The 12,176-nt window shown below is 48.1% G+C and overlaps 1 protein-coding gene across 4 annotated transcripts in view; it reads left to right on the forward strand.

Annotated features, from left to right (window-relative positions):
- The window catches only part of SCAI (suppressor of cancer cell invasion), an 877,065-nt gene that overhangs the window by 473,241 nt on the left and 391,648 nt on the right, over window positions 1–12,176 (forward strand). The window lies entirely within an intron of this gene.

The following is a 12,176-nucleotide window of genomic DNA, read 5'->3' on the forward strand; positions in this document are numbered from 1 at the left end:
CTTGCTCCTGCAGCGACCCTCGCAGGTCCAACTTGGGTCCTTTCTCTCCACCACCTCTCTCTCTCTCACATGTGGTGTTCCCCAGGGCTCTATGCTCTGACACTGGCTTTTCAATGTCTACTTGGCCCCTTTGGCCCACGTGATCTCTACCTTCTCCTCTAACGTTCAGGGTTATGCAGATGACACAGCTTTCTTTTAGGCTCCCCTCAGATTCCTCTCCTCTCTCGGTCATTCCTGACTGTCTATCCACGATTCAGGATTGGTTCGCCTCCAACAATCTTTGCCTTAATGCCAGCAAGACGGAAATCCTTCTCATTGAGACCCCTACTCCCGCTCCCGCTCTCCATCTCTCACTCTGGCAACCCTCCTTAGGCCCTCTTCCTTCACCTTGCTGTGAGGCAGAAAACCCTGATGTCATCTTCGACTCCACTCTCTCCTTCTCTCCTCACATCATGGACCTTGCCAAGAAGTCCCACTTCCAGCTGCACCTCCTCAGAGGTATTCTTCCTTTTCTCACTTTCCCCCAGAAGCTCACTGTCTCCAGAGCCCTGGTTCTCTCTAGGCTGGACTACCTCAACAGCCTCTTTCTCAGTCTGCCTTCCTCTACTCTCCACCCTCTGCAACTAATCCAGAACAGGGCTGCAAGGCTTATCTTTGGCCTGAAGCCCTGGGATCGTATCTCTCCAGCTCTGAAATCTCTCCACTGGCTCCAAGTGGCTGCAAGGATCAAGTTCAAAACTCTCTGCATCGTCCACAAGGCTTTCTGGGACCTGGGACTGCACTACATCCAACTCTCTCTTCCAAAATACCCTCCTTCTTGAGCCCTTCACTCAGCTACCTGCAAATCTCTGAGGGCCATACGCTTCTCCAGACAGAGAATGGGGGTGAGGGGGTACCGGGCAACTCTCCCTCCTCTGCAGGTGCCTTCCTCTGGCATTACCTCCTTGCCCCTCTCAAACATGAGCAGGACCACCTGAAGTTCCGGAAGCAGCTCAAGAGCTTCCTTTTCTCCTCTGTTTTCTCTCTCTCTCTCCCCTGCTGACCTACCTGTCTGCTGCCCCGACTGGTTGCTTGGCTACCCTCTGAGTCTCACTGGGTACCAGGCTCCTCCATGAGCAGTCTCAACTGCCCTGCCCCCCTGGGCCTACCACGCACCTAGGGGCTGTCACTGTAGTAGCTACTGTCCCCTTCCTCCTTGCACTTACCCAGAGCCCTGCTGCCCTGCCGCCCTTTCTCAGAGCAATGCTGCCCTGAATGCACTTCCCCCTTCCCTCTTCCTGGCACTCCCCCTCTCCCTGCACTTTGCGTTGTTGCACTTGCACTATCTGAATGACCCATGGCCTAGTAAGGTCGTTTCTATTGTCCCCCCTCTGTCTTTCCTTCCTTGTCTTGTTGTGCCTAGAAACACCTGTGTACAGGTGCATTATAAATGACATATATCATACAATATAGAATTTAAAAAGAACAGATAGTTTGGGAAAAGCAATAATGTTTGTTAGGGGTGGCGGCGGGATTGGACATAAATGGGGAATTGCAGAGGTCGGGGAGGATCCCCATTTCCCATTTTGTTGTGCTGCTCTGAATTTAAAAAAACGGTAACAGTTAAAAAATGAAACATTTCGGGATTACATAATTAGAGGTAAAACACCTGGAAGCCTCTCAGATTGAACCACATGTTTCCCATGCACATTATTTTCTTGAGCTCTGCAGCACAGTAAAAGTGAAACATACACTGATTATCTGCACACCACTGACCTAAGACACGGGAACAATAGGAAGCACAAGTCTAAGCAAGATTCTGGGTGCTGTAGAGCAAGGTGGGGTCTGTAACCTTGCCACTGCAGATGTTTTGGACTACAACTCCCATCAACCCTGGCCTGCACAGTCAATGGTGATTGATCCTGCGATTTGTAGTCCAAAACATCTGGTGATCCACTGTTTGCAGACCTATGGTCTATAGGGCGTCTGTCGGTGTATGCGTGTATCTATGTGTGTGCTTGGTTTTATATAGCACACACCTAGATGTGAAGCTCCCAAGTGCTGTACAACCAGGGCACACAGTGATGGGCTACAATATTTATACAATTAGGATGGACTCTTAAGGGTACCCTTAGAAGATGTTGGGGAGAGGAGACTGATGGTTAAAGGCAAGGGATTCAAGTTAAGGATGGGAGTTGGGCCCCTTCTTGAATGACTTGTTGGTGGATCCAATGCTGTGGTCTTGCTGGAGCTTATTCACACTTGCGAGTTTCACACAATGTAACCTTCATAACTTGTGCTGAGGTCCTCGTTCTACTTCTGTGCTTCTCTTCTTTGCCTTCTTCTGCTAAAAGAGCAACATTCCCAAGGTAGCAAACCGGTAAGCAGACCCTACCACATTTTCCACATCTTGTTTTTTTTTTATAGTAATGCCCTTGTGGGCCCCAAAAGTCAGTAAGCAGCACCTCAAAGATTGTCCTGCCATTTCCTGTGCCAGTGTTTAATGGCTTCATAAGGCAACTCTGAATAGAAGCCACTCTTCAGATTTATCTCCAGAGTTCCATGCACCTGATTACACTGGCTAACCTTGATTTACAAAACATTAAAGCAGGATATAATTAGCGGAAAATATCCATTCATAAAATGCATTCAAAACGTTCCAGACAGTTCTCCTGGTAAGGCAGATTTAGCATTCCGTCTTTATTACTTCTACTTGCGATCCCAAGGCCTCTCCGCCTTCCTCAGGATCTCGGGTTCCTCCTCCCTTTGCCAAGTGCCCCAAAAGTCCTCTCCCCTCATTGGGGGATCACCTTCTTTGTTACTTATTCCACTCTTCTGTGGCCAAGACGCGCTCCCCTGCTGTTCTGTTACTAAGCTATATGCTGCCCTGCTCTTCCTTTCACAATCCGAGCATATAGTGCCCTGCTCACACTGCGGGCATATAGTGCCCTGCTCACACTCCAGTGATACAGTGCCCTGCTCACTCTCCAGGGATATAGTGCCCTGCTCACTCTCTGGTGTTATAGTGCCTTGATCACGTCACCCTTCCACACACAGGGATAAAGTGCCCTGCTCACTCTCCAGGCATATAGTGCCCTGCTCACTCTCCAGGCATATAGTGCCCTGCTCACACTCCGGGCATATAGTGCCCTGCTCACACTCCAGGGATACAGTGCCCTGCTCGCACTCCAGTGATACAGTGCCCTGCTCACTCTCCAGGGATATAGTGCCCTGCTCACTCTCTGGTGTTATAATGCCTTGATCACCCTTCCACACCCAGGGATATAGTGCCCTGCTGACACTCCAGGTATATAGTGCCCTGCTCACACTCCAGGGATACAGTGCCCTGCTCACTCTTCGGTGTTATAATGCCTTGCTCTCCCTTCCACACCCAGGTATATAGTGCCCTGCTCACTCCCCAGGCATATAGTGCCCTGCTCACTCCCCAGGGATACAGTGCCCTGCTCACTCCCCAGGGATACAGTGCCCTGCCCACTCCCCAGGGATACAGTGCCCTGCTCACTCCCCAGGGATACAGCGCCCGGCTGGCACTACAGGGATACAGCGCCCTGCTGGCACTACAGGGATATAGCGCCCTGCTCGCACTCCAGGGATATAGTGCCCTGCTCACTCTCTGGTGTTATAGTGCCTTGATCACGTCACCCTTCCACATACAGGGATATAGTGCCCTGCTCACTCTCCAGGCATATAGTGCCCTGCTCACTCTCCAGGCATATAGTGCCCTGCTCACACTCCAGGGATACAGTGCCCTGTTCACTCTCCAGGGATATAGTGCCCTGCTCACTGTAAGAAGATTCAATTCAACACTACAGCTAAGTCAATGCCTAGTCTGGGATACTGAATGGAAACCCTTATTGATGTATCTTTATGTCCAGTTCATGAGTTCTGGGTGACTACCCTTATATAACACCCCTCTCTTAGAATCCCACTGACCCCATGAGTCAAGAAGTAGTTCTGTTTTGCAAGTTTAAAAGGTTTATTTGAGAATTTAAACAATATATATATCACACTTTATAATAAATTAATATCTGATAGTACACTTAGACATATGATATTGATCAACAATGGGTAATCTGACACTAGCACACTTCTTTATAATAAATGAGGAGTAAGTATAGGATGGATCAAGTAGCAAAAATACTTTTATGATTTCAAGGGAAAAGCAATGAGGAATAAAAGGCAGTACAGAAATACTTGAGATGATTTTAGCAAAAGATAATATAATCACTTTTTCTCTGGCAATTCACCCCCCTCCCCTATGCAATGTAAGACATGGAAGTAGATGGAAAGAGGAGCACACAGTTCTCAGGAATGCAATCAAATACAATACGAAATTCAGTTCCCCCCCAGCAAGCTTAGAGAAAACCGGTATGGGTTTTAAAACACAGGCCCAAGTGCTTTGAATGTGGTGGCAATGAAGTGAGAAATATGCTGAAAATGCTTTTAATTCCCTTTAGGAGGTTCAGGGTGAGTGAGAGATACTTGGGATGAGCTCAGGCTCACTTAGCAATGATTCATAGATGGTGATTAAGAGGCAAACGAATTTTTATCAAGGAAAGAAATGACTGCTGATGGTTACACGTGGCTGGATTTTTAACCAAATCGCGGTAAAATTCGCGAGTGCGTGAATCGTGATTGCGGAAATAGTATAAGGAGTAGGTTCTACGCTTGTTGTAAAACTGAGATTCTAAGCTTTCAGAGGAAAGTTAAACCAAGTTCCTAGCCCAAACGGTTCCAAAGATACGGATGATTAAATAAAGGTAGTTTTTCGGATTTAAAGTAAACTCAAAATGACAGGTGACAGCTTTGCAGCTGCAGAATTCACAAATGACAGTGGTGCAGCTTTACAAAATGACAAGTGACAACTTCTAGGAGGCAGTTCTGGTTAGATTAAAATAGTTTGGATTAGATTATTTTAAACTAAGAGCTTATTTCTGTCACAATCTGACCTAAGTACTCAGAAATATATTTTGGAAGGACTGGGCCTCGTCACGGATCTGATCAATCAGGTTAGCGGCACTTCACAGCGATCTGGTCTCTGGGTCTGCGGTTCTGCATGGTCTGGTCTGGTCTGGTCTGGCACTGGTCTGGTCTGTCCGGATACAGCGGTCTCTGCACGGCTCCTGGATCTCTGCACTGGTCCTGGCAAAAGTTCTTGGCAAGGGATTCAAGCAGCTCGCCCGGCTGTGAGTAGCTTGCAATGATTTGAGGCCTGCTGCAGAGAACTCAGCTTGTGGTTTTAGGCCTCTGATTTAGGTTCTAAAGTATAAGTTCTAGGTTCTGGAGTATGTAGCTGGAGTCAGTCTGGAACTGATATCTTCTGGATGTTGTGTGGTCCGGCAAAACCCTCCACAGCAACTGGATTTGAATGTCCTCTCTAGCTTCTAGTGGCTCTTTTTATGTGTTTTGAAAGTGGGTGTGTACGCAGCATCACTAAACCTGCCCCTCTCACTTGTCATTGGCCCAATTCTCCCCTCTTCCGTGATTGGGGGAAGGAAATGTGAGTCAGAGTGATGCTGTAGGTTTTATGGTCAGAGGAACCTCCCCTTGTCAGTTTCCACACAAATCTATATTTGACCCAAATACATATTGCACAGATACGCAGTTGTTTAAAATTACATGCACCCATCACATATCACATGAGGTATACTCTATTCAAACTCTGCTCTTCCTGGGGGCTTGAATTAAAAAATGACAACATTTTGCGCTTTTTAACTGGTTTTGCAATATCGGACATTTACCCAAATTTACACACATGTGCGCAAGGAGTATGGACATGAATTGAAGAAGTGTCAGATTTTTAACATGCAAACATTTGGAGTGAGACCCTATTTTCCGCTAGCAACCCCCAGATCATACCACCGGGTCCTAAAACCTCTTAAAATGTGGGCAGAAAAATCACAAGAATTATGGTATCATGTAGATAATTTTGACAAGTCCGCACTATGAGTTATACATCTTTCTTAAAATCATATTCTAGCCAACAGGGGTGTGTCTTCCCAGGTCACATGGTGGAGAAACCAGTCTATCCACTTTCTTTAAGCTCAGCCTGTCCTCAGAGGGGGCTGCCCCTCCCCGTTTCTGCCAAAAGGAAGCCACTTTTACGACGCCCCCAATATAACATTTGCCTGAGTCCAGGACAGGCCTTTGTTCAACTCCCTGTAGCTGCTCCACTCCTAATCTAATCAGAGAGGTGACGACTCCTTTTGGCAAGGGGAAGAGTGGCTGAGCAGGTTTTAACTCCTGTGGGGGTAGATGTCAGGCAGAATTGCAATCTCTTTAAGCCAGTTTTTAGCTACATGTCATTTTTTTGTTCCCAGTTTAAATCACTTACGATTTTTACATACACATTAAATAATTACTTCCTTCAAGTCATTTCAGAATATAGTTTTACATTGTATCCACCCCTTAGGAAGTCTTTCCTTGGTCTGGTTTTGTTTCATTTGTTCAGTTTTACACAAAAGTCTGGTGGTTTTAAAACACCGGCTTTCTGATAGTGGTGAGTACTGGTAATGCAACCATTTTTGGGATTTAAGAAAATGAATTCCCCACAGTTCTAGGTTGCTTTTGGCAATCAGCATTGCCATTCCCAATGGTTTCAGGCTACTGTGTGGGTAGCCCAATGGTGGTTTTAGGCAGTGCCCTCCTGTGCTCACAACATAGGCAAAAATGGGTGGCAGCCTATTCTTCATGCATTTCCCTGTGCATTTTCTGGGAAGTTCTGGCCATCATGATGTTTTCCATGCCAGTACTGCACAGTTTTCCTATTCTGGCGCACATGTGGGCTTTTTGGCCATCTTGGATTTTCTAAGCCCACAGCACCAAATGTTGCAGCATGATAGCTCAAACGTGGGTCAGGACACCCAACATCACTCTCTGGTGTTATAATGCATTGCTCTCCCTTCCACACCCAGGCATATAGTGCCCTGCTCACACTCCAGGGATATAGTGCCCTGCTCACACTCCAGGGATATAGTGCCCTGCTCACACTCCAGGGATATAGTGCCCTGCTCGCTCCCCAGGGAAACAGTGCCCTGCTCGCTCCCCAGGGATACAGTGCCCTGCTCGCTCCCCAGGGATACAGTGCCCTGCTTGCACTCCAGGGATATAGCGCCCTGCTTGCACTCCAGGGATATAGCGCCCTGCTTGCACTCCAGGGATATAGCGCCCTGCTTGCACTCCAGGGATATAGCGCCCTGCTTGCACTCCAGGGATATAGCGCCCTGCTCGCACTCCAGGGATATAGCGCCCTGCTCGCACTCCAGGGATATAGCGCCCTGCTCGCACTCCAGGGATATAGCACCCTGCTCACACTCCAGAGATACAGTGCCCGGCTCACTCTACGATGTTATAATGCCTTGCTCACGCTTCCACACCCAGGGATATAGTGCCCTGCTCGCACTCCAGTGATATAGTGCCCTGCTCACACTCCAGGGATATAGTGCCCTGCTCACTCTCCAGTATTATATTGCCTTGCTCACTCTCCGGTGTTATATTGCCTTGCTCACCCTTCCACACCCAGGGATATAGTGCCCTGCTCACACTTCAGGGATATAGTGCCCTGCTCACACTCCAGGGATACAGTGCCTTGCTCACTCTCCAGTATTATATTGTCTTGCTCACTCTCCGGTGTTATATTGCCTTGCTCACCCTTCCCCACCCAGGGATATAGTGCCCTGCTCACACTCCAGGGATACAGTGCCCTGCTCACTCCAATGTTATAATGCCTTGCTCACGCTTCCACACCCAGGGATATAGTGCCCTGCTCACACTCCAGGGATACAGTGCCCTGCACACTCTCCAATGTTATAATGCCTTGCTCACGCTTCCACACCCAGGGATATAGTGCCCTGCACACACTTTAGGGATATAGTGCCCTCCACACACTTTAGGGATATAGTGCCCTGCTCTCACTTTAGGGATATAGTGCCCTGCTCATGCTTCAAGGATATAGTGCCCTGCTCACTCTCCAGGCATATAGTGCCCTGCTCACATTCCAGGGGTGCAGTGGCCTGCTCACTCTCTGGTGTTATGCCTCATTCACCCTGCTCACACTCCAGGGATATAGTGCCCTGCTCACTCCCCAGGGATATAGTGCCCTGCTCACTCCCCAGGGATAACGTGCCCTGCTCGCACTCCAGGGATATAGTGCCCTGCTCACACTCCACGGATCTGGTGTTATATTGCCTTGCTCGCCCTTCCACACCCAGGGATATAGTGCTCTGCTCACACTTCAGCGATATTGTGCCCTGCTCACACTCCATGGATATTGTGCCCTGCTCGTACTCCAGGCATATAGTGCCCTGCTCGTACTCCAGGCATATAGTGCCCTGCTCACACTCCAGGCATATAGTGCCCTGCTCACACTCCAGGGATATGGTGCCCTGCTCACTCTCCATGGATATAGTGCCCTGCTCACTCTCCATGGATATAGTGCCCTGCTCACTCTCCAGGGATATAGTGCCCTGCTCACACTCCAGGGATATAGTGACATGCTTACACTCTCGCTCTTTGTTGTTGTACACCCCTCCTTTGGATTCCAGGGGCTCTCCTCACACGAACACACCACGCTTCTGGGGTTCAGAAGGCTATTCTCACCCTCACTAGAGCACACCCCTCTTCTCGGATAGAGGGGGTTGCTCTCCCCCTCGCTGGAACGTACTGTACTGAGGGCATCCGCTCTATTGAGAAAAAGGTGCCCATTTGTTATGATAAACAGGGTGGGTGAGCATCTGCAGTCAAGATGCAATACTAGCCCCTTATGAAACTAACTTGATAATTGCCACTCTACATTGAACTCTGCCATGAATTGAGCAATCGGCCCCTAACAGCACGTAGTCCGAAGATTGCAAGTTCCTAGAGAGTTCTTTGACCATATAGAGGTACGAGGGTTCTGTGTCAGTGTTGTAAGGCCACTGGACAACTGTCTTTGCAATGACACTTAACTCCAGCCTTTACAAGGTCACAGTACAAGGTCAGGGGACTCCTCCCTTTAAACGTTGAGGGACCTCCTCCCTTTACACGTTGAGGGACCTCCTCCCTTTACACGTTGAGGGACCTCCTACCTTTACATGTTGAGGGACCTCCTTCCCTTTACATGTTGAGGGACCCCCCTCCCTTTACAGGTAGAGGGGACTCCTGCCTTTACAGGTAGAGGGGACTCCTGCCTTTACTGGTTGAGGGGACCCTTGCCTTTACTGGTTGAGGGGCTTCCTGCCTTTACTGGTTTAGGACACTCCTGCCTTTACAGCTTGAAGGGACGCCTGTCTTTGCTGGTTGAAGGGACGCCTGCCTTTGCTGGTTGAAGGGACGCCTGCCTTTGCTGGTTGAAGGGACGCCTGCCTTTGCTGGTTGAAGGGACGCCTGCCTTTATATGGTCAGGGAACTCCTACATTTACAGGTTAAAGGGCGTCTTGCCTTTACAGGTTAAAGGGGCGCCTGTCCCAAAAGGGTCTGATACATCTGCTTTCACAGTATCTTAGAGCTCTGATGATGCACACCGTATCCCAGTGCCATACCTTTGGTTGGATTTGATGCCTCATAATACTCAGGCTGACCACCCATCTCACCCAAATAAACACGAAACCCACTGGAAACCTGAATTTGAATAGTAATTCTGGAAGCGCAAGATATCCGGCCTAAACTACGTCCAAGCCTATGCACGAGGTGTGGGCAACACCTCCTCTTCCCGTGCCCTTGCTGCAAAACCTTGAAAACACACCAGGAGTATTTCAGTGCCCCGCAAGTTGCGTCTAAACCCAGTGCCCAACCCCCTCTACCCCTGATACACAGCCCCGCTTCCTTACCTGTTCCCCAGTAACACTGCTGGCCTTGATACATTTCTAATACAGCTGGTGTCCAGTTGGGAATTTCATCAGCTCCTCGGTGGTTGAATAGTAAGTCCAGAATGTTGGCCATGGTTGACTTCATGTCAATCAAGGAAGGAGAGGAAATGTTTCTTCAGACCCTCTCTGGAAGAAGGCTCTTCTTACCCGCTGCCATAACATGCACCAATTGTTGGATGCAGAAATAAGGGCTCTCAAAGTGCCTTTATAGAAGACCACTTTTCTTAACATGACATCAAATCGATGAAGAAGACTTTGTTGTGGCCCAGTGTGATGTTGGTAACCTGCTTGAGTTGGTAAAGCAGTGAAAAGCTGTTCTCCTGAGCAGCCTTCATCAAAGGAATGCAGTGCCAGCTCAGGAGTTCCAGTCTGCCTTCCCACACTACGTGCCCATTTGGGGAAGATGGCAGCTTTGTGGCCAGCTCTGACACTGTGCTGCCAGCATGGGGCACCCACAATTCCTGTATCAATGGTTCACTGCTTAAGTGCATGGTTGCCCACCTACTAACACCGCGAGAAAGCAGTTAAGGGGTGCTGTATGTGCTTGGACAGTTACTGCTGCAGCATGGGAAATCACCTGTAATAAGCCACTGATGGGGAATTGTTACATGATCTTAGATCAGTTGTGTTGAGATGTCGGAAGTAGCTTGATATTATAGCATTAAACACCCATTGCAAGGGCTGGAACGGGTGGTAGCAGCCCAGGGTCTGAGTTAAAGGCCCGAGCATAGCGATGCCATTTAACGAGGGCCCCAGGACGTTACCACCCGTTTCATCCCCTGGAATGGGTGGTTAACGCTATTGGCACCCTGGGTTGCCAATCTGGCAACCCGAGGTGCTGAGAGCGTTATATTTCCTTCCGATGAACGGGACGCCTCTTGCCGTCGTGTTCATGGAAAGAAAATACTTACATAAGATGGCCGCCACGGAGCTGCAAGGCGGAGCTCCTTACAGAGCACCTCTTCCATTTCCACGGTAGCCGGCAAAGGGAGAAGGAACGAGGCGGCGGGTGGCACGGTCGCCACAATCAAGTTGGTGGGGCTGGGGAGGGAGGTTGGAATTTCTTCAAAAATTAAGGGAAGGGAGGGTGGGGAGAAGATGGCACAGCGGGCTGGGGGAAGCAGCCAACCGGTTCCATGGAACTCTGGCTTAGATCAGAGCCCGCGATCCGAGGAACCTGATTGACTAATCCCCCCGCCCTGGGTGCTAATAGAAAATATAGCAGTAATTTGATGTCACATAATAACTATCGAAAACATCAGGAAGGTGATTTGCTGACGTTTCTGGCTACATATTTATATATATATATGCAAATTTATAGCCGCTTTGAACACATGAAATGTCAAAGATGAATAACTAATTTGAGCCAAGTCACACATGCCACAGCACCATTGAGTAGCCATCACTGGAAGTTCAGTGCCACTTCTGAGCCAAATGAGCAAAGCATTGTGGGTTTGCACATTATCCCAAATGCAAGCCTTTTGCTCCAGATAATTGTCTTTTCGTACAGGGAAGTGCTATTTTATACATCGTGTAATCCAGTGGAGTAACTTTGCTGAAAATGTTGAGGGGGACATGACATCTGAAGAAAAGGTTCCCCAGCTAAATGAATGGGGACAACATGGTGTGCCATGAAAGTTGGGGGGGACAAACACCCCTGCCCCCCCTAAAATTACGCGCATGGCGTAATCAACCTAAGACAGACCGTTCTCAACGCGGCAGACAACTGTATACCAGGTTTCCATCCATATTAGGGGCCATCTGTACAGTTTCTAATCAGTTGATTGCGGTTTTCAGTGTCTTGGAAACAGGAAAATGCATTTAGTTATCACGCTGGGCACACAGCTCCATAATATTGAAAAATGAAGAGACGACCACATCGCAGTCACGATTAGGCATTGCAGGTGACTCATTCACTATATATAACAGAACTAAAGTTAAGATTTCTAATGCCGAATACAATAGGATAGTGGTTAAGTTTAACGCTTACACTGCAAATATTTTATAGAAGCAATCACAGGAATTCTTGATATTAACTGTAGATTAATGTCTAATGATCATGTTACGTTTTATATGATCATCACTGGTTACTAACAAACACCAATCACGTGCCCTGAGAAAGAGCTCAGTGCTCGAAACATATGTTGGCAAAGAAGTTGTTTTGGCACAGAAGGTTTCTGTTGTGTTTTATTTGACTCAATGAACTAGCTGCCTTCTATTTTTTCATTTATTCATAAAAGCGGTCTACTGGTAAGGTACAGAAACGGTTTTGACACAGATACGTTTTGTTTGACTTAGTGACACACTATAGCTGCCTTGTATTTTTTATGT

Source organism: Ambystoma mexicanum, chromosome 8 (genome assembly GCF_040938575.1).
Source record: "Ambystoma mexicanum isolate Mex_15411 chromosome 8, UKY_AmexF1_1, whole genome shotgun sequence".
NCBI lineage: Eukaryota > Metazoa > Chordata > Amphibia > Caudata > Ambystomatidae > Ambystoma > Ambystoma mexicanum.